Raw genomic sequence first — 8,723 nt, forward strand, 5'->3', positions numbered from 1 at the left:
TTCATGGCTATTTTTGTTGATAGGGGTTGATACATTTTTTGTAAGGGAAAATCTGGTCTGCATTTCCAAAGTGGAAATGACAAACTTCAGAAGCCTTTTTAAACCTCAAATACACTGCACGTTGAAAATGTCTTGCATGCAGGAAAGTTCTCTTGCAACAGGGTGATCCATTTAAGATCCTACACCTGTATCAAAGCTGTAAATAATAATGGGTTATTGTGGGCCATGCTAGCCTCTGCAGGCCCTGAGGGTCTGTTTCCACGCTCTGCAATCCTACTCACTTGCCACTTGCGCTGTGTATGCAATGTGAAGTTGAAACTAAAAGTCACACAATCTCCATGCTGTTAAAGCTCTCCTTAGGAATAGATGTTAACTCAACCATAAATGATTAGCTGTATATATTTATTTGTGTTACTTAACACCTCCTCCCGTTCCTATCATCTTGCTATGTAATTGAATGAATACAACAATGCACGACCTATACCGACAGTGTGTGTATGCATGCGTACAAATGGATTATTCCGTCTATATCGGCTGGATTATCTGGAGGGGAAAACATTTGAAAAATATCTCCAAGCCCTTTGCACTAGCTAAATCTGAGTAGACACACAGTATTGTTGTTTGCATGTACTTAACATTATGTACTGTACATTCCATTGACCTATTTCTTCCTTTTTCCAAGTAAGCTAATGTTATGGTTAAGTGGCTCAAAGAAGGATGTTAGCACTACAGGCTGTCCCCATAGGAGAACCCTTTGTGAACCCCTTTCGGGTTCAAGGTAGAACACTTTCGGTTCTAGACCTATGCTATGTTCCTATGTTGAATAAATGGCTGAAATAGAGTTCATAAGCCGGCCATCGAAAATAAATGGGATCAATTGGCTTGCAAGTAGTTCTCAAATGCCCTTCCAAGGTTCAGATTCCATGTCAGTGTACGGGGCCCCGGGTCCCTGATCCTTCTATCTGTCAGGCTATGATCCTACCTGGTCGGATGTCTCACTCTGTGGTGGGGAGAGGGAATGTGGCTTAGTTGGCTGCATGTTGGTTCCTCCCTCAGCCTCAGACAAACCGCACTCTATAAACACTCAATAAAAGAGTATTTCATTCAATTCTTTTGGGATATTGTCGAATGGAAGCCAGATATGAATTGTTTAAAAAAAATCACAGAGTACACCACTAAGATTGTGTTACCGCTCACTATTGCCATTGGTTGCGCTGATTGCACTGCATACAAATAACCTGTTTCAACGAAGTCATAGCCCTCAGGCAGTCACTCTGGCTGCGTTTAGACAGGCAGCCCAATTCAGATATTTTCTCCAATTATTGACAAAAGAGCTGATCTGATTGGTCAAAAGACAAATTAGAATTGTGCTGCCTGGGTAAACGCAGGCTTTGTGCCAAAATGTCGGTTCAGTATTACATACTTGTGTGTAATATCAACTTTATTGATTTGTTTCGTAGTCCATTTGACTTCTGAGTAAAGTGCCCTGAACCCATGTACTGAAATAGTCCTACCAACGTGAACCCTTACACATAACCCTTTACAGCAGGCGGCCAACAGATGTATTATTGTGGTGGAGGTTTTCAATACTATTAAACATGAAGTTATTTTTGTGATAAGACCAGTGACCAGAAATATGTTTCCTATAAGGAAGAAGCTTCCAATCCCATCCTCAGGTAAAGATGGGGATAGCAAAGCCGAAAGCAAAACGTAACCAGTACAGACATAAAGCCAAGCCATAGACGTGTATGCATTGCTCAATATATCTTCCTTTCTGATAAAAGTGAAAGCACTGCTCAACTTGCTGCACCATCAGTCTTCCCTACAGAATAACAATTTGTCCTATTGCTTTGGCTCTCCAGACAAGACCAGACAGGGGAGAGAATGAAAGCCCTGTGGGCCTGATGCCGTGTTTCTCTGCAAACCCTCTTATCTCAGACAAGAAAAAATCGAGAGGATGACAAGATGAGGATTTATGACTCAACAATTTGCATCCTTTCACCATGACCAAGGGCTCAGTTCTTGTCATTAGCTAAATGCTCCTCAAACCAGGTTTGCGTCCCAAATAGTGCTCGATTTCCTGTGTAGTGGACTAGTTTTGATCACAACACATAGGGCTCTGGTCAAAAGTATTGCACTATATAGGGAATAGGGTGCCATTTTGGACACATTCATGTTCCTGATGTAGGCCTATATTTTTCAGCTGTTCAACCAACCTGCCTATTTTCTTCAGTAAACATGTGGTGTAATAGCATACATTGTCATACATTCCATAATGGAGACCTGCCTCTAAACAGCATGTTGGTATAGGTTTTCTCACGGAATATCCATACAGACAGTTACAGTATGAGAGAGGAAGTAGGCCTATCACTTTTCATTGTCAGGGTTGTATTCATTCTGCACCAAACGGAAGAAAACTGACTGAAACAGGGAGGGACTATTTGAACACCTCCAATAAGACATTTATCTTTGTTTCTTGCGAAGCGTTTTGCTACGATGTGCCCTAAGGAATAACCTCCAGTTGTGTCTGAGTTTCAGTTCTGCGGCCGCCTGCCTAATTCGTTCACTCCAATGAAACATTTCGGCGGTGGGGGAACCACATGTGAAGACATCTGCACCATATTAGTGGCATGCCAACCATTAACAATCGCTGTCACAGCGCTCACCACACCTGGCGGTGGAAATAGTGCCCGTCAGTGCCGAGTAATAGATTGCCCATTCTCTCGGCCTCTGACCTTTAAGTGACCATCGCCATGACCACCTGGCTTTAAAAAGCAAACAGAGTTGAGCTTTAACAAGGTTTGTATTTCACTGGATGGGGATTTCACTGGACCTGTCACACATGTGGGAGCCACTACAGTCAGTAAACCATTATTAATCAGTGCTTTCCCTTAAAACTCACCATACCTCATACACATATAGCCTAGGCCTAATGCTAGGGTCTACAAAAATCCAGTATGTGTCGCACTGAAATGCTTCCCCCTAACTCGTCTCAGGGCCAAACTCCAGGGGGGTCTGCGCATTCTGGTGGCAGTGAAGGATGGGGAAGATTTGCAGTAAATTCCAGAGCATGACCCTCCACTAATACCTCCCAGCAGAGACATCTGGAGCCGTGGCTACTGCAGATCAGCTCTACTGTATGCTGGAGCAGCTGCTCTCAGCTACTGAGGGTGGGTGGGAAGGAAGGGGGAGGGACCAGGGTGGGACCTCCATGAGTCCTGAATAGCTAGTGGGACACCTGTTATGCCCAGGTTGCATCAAGCCATCTCGTTCTGGTCAACCAATCAGGTCTCTTGATACAGTTTGTCATTCCAGAAACAGAAAACCAGACAGTCCACTTGGACAGTGTTTCAGCTGCTGAAAGCACAAACCATGAGTGCATTTCGACCTGCGCAGTCATCAGGCTTGTATATGAACACACATATACAATAGCCACTGAACATGAACTAGATTGACAATAGATTGTCTGTTGATTCAATACAAATGAATTCCATCTACGATCCTACAACGAGGGACAGACGACATTATCAGCCAGTTCCTGCCATACAGGTGTATCCTTCTTTTCATACCAGTTGATAGATTACAGCTTACTGTGCATATGATGTTACTACAGTGAGTGGAATGTAACCACTGATTCCTGGCTCTCTAATTCGCCAAGACAGCCCCTCCAGGCTCCCCTCAAAGCCAGATAGAAAGAGGCTGCTTATCTGGTACTCTGCAGGACATGGAGGTCTGGAGGTCTGCTCAGCTCTAAACACCTTCACACCCCATTGGTGACAACTAGCCAGTCCTACTGAAGAGCTAGCAGGGCTCCAGTGGCTCTAGTTCAATGCCATCTGTGTCCCAGTCATCCTAAACACACTGCTAGATTAATGAGCAACGGAGGCTCTAGGGATTTATAGAGCCAGAGCCATAATGGTGGATACATTTGCCAGTGCCACCTCAACTCTGGTGTGAAAAATGCCAGGGTGGAAACTGGGCACAGTGATGGGGACTGATGCTTAGATGGACAGCTCAGCAGTCAGCGTTCATCAACCACTGCTGTTATAAACAATTGAACTAAGTACTTGACATTTAGAAATATGTAACAGTCTATGAATGAAATAGAGATGTGAGTGCAGTGTTACAATACACGCATGTTGTCTTGCATGACACTGAGTAGAATGGAGATAAAGACTGTAGCTATGGAGGAAATTACAGTACTGAACATGTTATATGGACATGGTGCCTTTTCACCAGCAGGTGGTGCTCTAATCTAACTATTTCGTTTTGGACAGGTGCGTTTGAGTATTTTTGCTTACCACAGGAGAACGCTGTTGTCCACATGCTGTCCAAGCCTAGGCTAAATGCTGGATATCCTAATCTATCAAAGTCAAATTGTATTTGTAATGTAATCCTTATACATTCACCAGAAGGGAACAACATGCATTTATTTTTATGCAGTTACTAATTGATTATAAATGTAATTTAATCCTAATACAGCACCGCTGTGAAAACAATAGCAGCACATTCGCTGTGAAGACGTTCATTTAATAGAAGTAGGACTACCTACATCTGCTTATACAGAAAACATTGGATTATAGGGATTTTTTTTACATTGATTTCATTAATCAAGTGCCCACATAGGATTCTAAGACACTGTTTTGATGATCTGTAGTTTGGTGTTCCTACTATCCTACAGAGCCTGAAATCCTTGGATACTTGAGCAAGACTAGGATCTTCCGTCCTCTTTCCCGTCTGTCCTCTTAGTACTGAGGCAGCTCCATAATGATGTTCTCTCCAGCTCTTAGAGGTCATCACCTGGCCAATGAAGCAGAACTAGAGAGAGGAGATGTTCTCCAGTAGTCTGTTTCTAATCAGGGAGCCTCCTTCATCTGGCTTCAACCTGTCTTCACCTGGTCTCAAGAGCAGCTCGGAGACTCCCTATGGCGTTATATGCTGACGCGGTGTCTTGAGGCTGCAGTCTGAGGTAAAATGTGTGAAACACTTCAAATCAATAATATTACTTGTGATACTCAGGGTCCTCTTCGTCATCATCTTCCTCCCCCTCGTCATCATCCTCAGCAGCGTCTTCAAGCATCGCCATCTGATCTAATATCAAGACAGTAATGTAAACTAGAACTGACCAATCCCCCTTTATTTTCCTGAGTGTCTCTTTCTGAATCAGTCGATCATTAGCTCGCCCTCCTCCGTGCCAGGGTAAGTGACGGGCGAGGGGCTGAGAGCTGCTCCGTGCCAGAGTAAGTGTTTGAGGAGCTGAGAGCTGCTCCGTGGGGTAAAAACCTAGTTTCCAGGTGAAATCACAGGCTTGACAAATGGCTCCAAAACCTGAGGTGTCTGTATTACAGCGGGAGAGACGTTCTATTAGAATGGCGGAGGCCATCATGGACTGTGAATTACGGCCAGGTAATAGAGTTGCCAGTTTTAATGACTGAGGAGCAGGTGAATTCGATTAAGGCCCCTTTGTTTTTAAATCAGTCATTTTCGGGGCTTTCCCGTTCGGTTAACCTTCAGTGTCACGGGATTGGTCGTGTAATTATCATGGCTTAATGTCGAACGTGATAATAATATGAATAATTATTCATTTTGTGGATGCTTATACCTGTCCCGGGTAGTATAGCATGTGTGAATTAGAAATATGTGTATTTTGCATATCCCAACTCCTGAGACCCCCTCAGAGAGTGGGATGTCTGATGCTCCCTTCAGGTTCCCCCTTCTCTTCTAATCGGTACTAAGGTTTTGAGTTCATTAAATTCAGTTATTTCCTGTAGTACTATTGTGCTTGTTATTATGGCACTATTGGACTACAAGCACTACTTAAAAAAATACATTCTGACCAAAGGACATCCACTTTAAAACTGTGATTTGTTTTGAAGTCTTATTATTTTGTTATCTTGTTTTCTGTGTTGCCCATTTCAATATTATGTTCACAAAAACTGTTGCAATATTGCTACTAAATGATCTGATTCATACACGAAACCCAAACCGGCTGCACGCGTGCGCCATCGTGCGCCATCGTGCATAAATTGATTTTGTCCCCCCACACCAAACGCGATCACAACATTCAGGTTCAAATATCAAAACAAACTCTGAACCAATTATATTAATTTGGGGACAGGTCGAAAAGCATTAAACATTTATGGCAATTGAGCTAGTTAGCTTGCACTTGCTAGCTAATTTGTCCTATTTAGTTAGCTTGCTGTTGCTAGCTAATTTGTCCTGGGACATAAACATTGAGTTGTTATTTTACCTGAAAGGCACAATGTTTACTACTCCGCAAATTAATCCACACATAAAATGGTCAACCAAATTATTTCTTGTCATCTCTCATCCTTCAAGGAGTTTTCTTCTCCTGACTTTATATTGCGATTGGCAACTTTCGTAAATTAGGTGCATTACCACCACCGACCTCGTTCGTCTTTCAGTCACCCACGTTGGTATAACCAATGAGGAGATGGCACGTGGGTACCTGCTTCTATAAACCAATGAGGAGATGGGAGAGGCAGGACTTGCAGCACGATCTGTGTCAGAAATAGAACTGACTTCTATTTTAGCCCTTGGCAACGCAGACGCTCGTTGGTGCGTGCGAGCAGTGTAGTTGCAATAATTGAATAATATAGATTTCTACATTTATTTTGCAATGCTTGCGCATGCGACGCGAGCGGTGTAGTCAGCCTGTTAGGTACCGAGAAAAATGAGGCATCTGATTGAATAATTCCAGGGTTATTGTCCAATTCCTACTTTTTAATCAAGTATGCTAATTATATGAAGCAGCTATCCATGACAAAGGGCCTTGTGGCGGCCTCCTCTCCCTGGTGAGAGCCAATGAACAGCCTTGACACTGTCTGGTGACACCAGACATAATAATACACTCAATGTACTGTCACACTCTGTGACTTCCATGAAACGGAGCTCATTAAACCCTCCATTGCAAAATGTCTGATTCGATACGTCAGTTCTACAAATCAAGGTTATAATTTTCCAACAACATGATGCCCTAGTTGTTAACTAAGAGAATTGGTGATTTGGGGTAAATTCTAGAACAGATGGGCAGAGGCTGAGGTGCTCCTGTTTGGCTTATTTATGGCCACATGCACATACTTGCACATGTGCACGCACGCACTCACTCACGAGCACATACAAACATACACACACACAAACAGACACACACAAACAGACACACACACACAAACAGACGCACACACACACAAACACACACAAACAAACACACAAACACACACACACACACACACACACAAACACACAAACAGACACATAAAAACAGACACACACACACACACACACACAAACAGACACAAACAGACACACACAAACAGACACACACACACAAACAAACACACACACACACACACACACACACACACACACACACACACACACACACACACACACACACACACACACACACACACACACACACACACACACACACACACACACAAACAGACACATAAAAACAGACACACACACACACACACACAAACAGACACAAACAGACACACACAAACAGACACACACACACAAACAGACACAAACAGACACACACACACACACACACACAAACAAGCAGACAGACACACACACCCCTTAAAAGAGCCAGCAATATGAAGAACCTACTTCCTTCTTCCTCCCAAACCCACATAGTCCTTTCCTCTCCTGCTGCCAATGACATGTGTAAGATTAACTTTGTTAGGTGTCGGACTCATTCGAGCAAGCCAAATTAAATTAATGGAACAAATTTCCAACGTAATTAAGATAAAAATTCATGTCAGCTGTAACCTTGCCGTGTGCACTAATTACGCACAAATGATTTATCATCTGTTTCGCCCCGAATATTAATCTCAACCTCATTGATAACTACCAGCCCAGTGTTAAGAGATGAGACTTGATTAACACTGACAGTTTGGAGCAACCGAAAGGCTCGCAATCCGCCAGCCAATCAGAATCCACCATTCTCAAGAGCGCAGACTTCCTCTTTCTTCATTCAATTAGCGATCATTATAGGTGCAGGAGGGCAGAACGCAGCTTTAAGACGAGAATGTATTGCCTTCATGGGCTCTAAGTAGCACGGTTAGTATGGTTCGTAATGCGCGTATGGCTGCCGGCCTGCTGCCCAGTATTCTTAATGGATGGGTCTGGGCTAATTAGATAACTGAGGTGGGGGGAGTGGCTGGGGGATGTACTGGCTAGTGGTCGTGCTTGAGTGGACTCTAGTACCTAAATGTGCCAGCCAGCAGACAGAACAAAAAAGTATTTCCTTTCCTCAGCCTATATAACTGTATCTCAGGCAGTAGTCAGTGCTACTGTTTAACAAATGATACCTTTAAACAGCCAGCAAGGCGTTTCAAGCTGGCAGAGCAGCAAACAGTAGAAGCAAACCCTGAGATGAGGCCTCTGAAAACCAGCTGCACACAGAAGGGGAAAACACAGCTGCAACCACTGCAGTGGCGGCCTTCTGCTATTGTTCCTGGGACTTTTATTACTTGAGATGATTTGTGTTGTTTTCCCCTCTCAATCGAGGTGTGTGCACGTGTGTGTGTGCTCAGACACTAGCACTAGGGGGCACAAGGTGGCTAGCGCTCCGATAGTGACGATCCACAGGAGTTTCAACATGTTAAACAAACAGCATGTTTTTTTTCAATACATTTATGGCTTGACTGCTTTATTCATTTGGCTTCATTTGCTTACAGCTGAAATGTGGC

This window comes from Oncorhynchus keta, chromosome 30 (assembly GCF_023373465.1).
Source record: "Oncorhynchus keta strain PuntledgeMale-10-30-2019 chromosome 30, Oket_V2, whole genome shotgun sequence".
NCBI classification, from domain to species: Eukaryota; Metazoa; Chordata; class Actinopteri; order Salmoniformes; family Salmonidae; genus Oncorhynchus; species Oncorhynchus keta.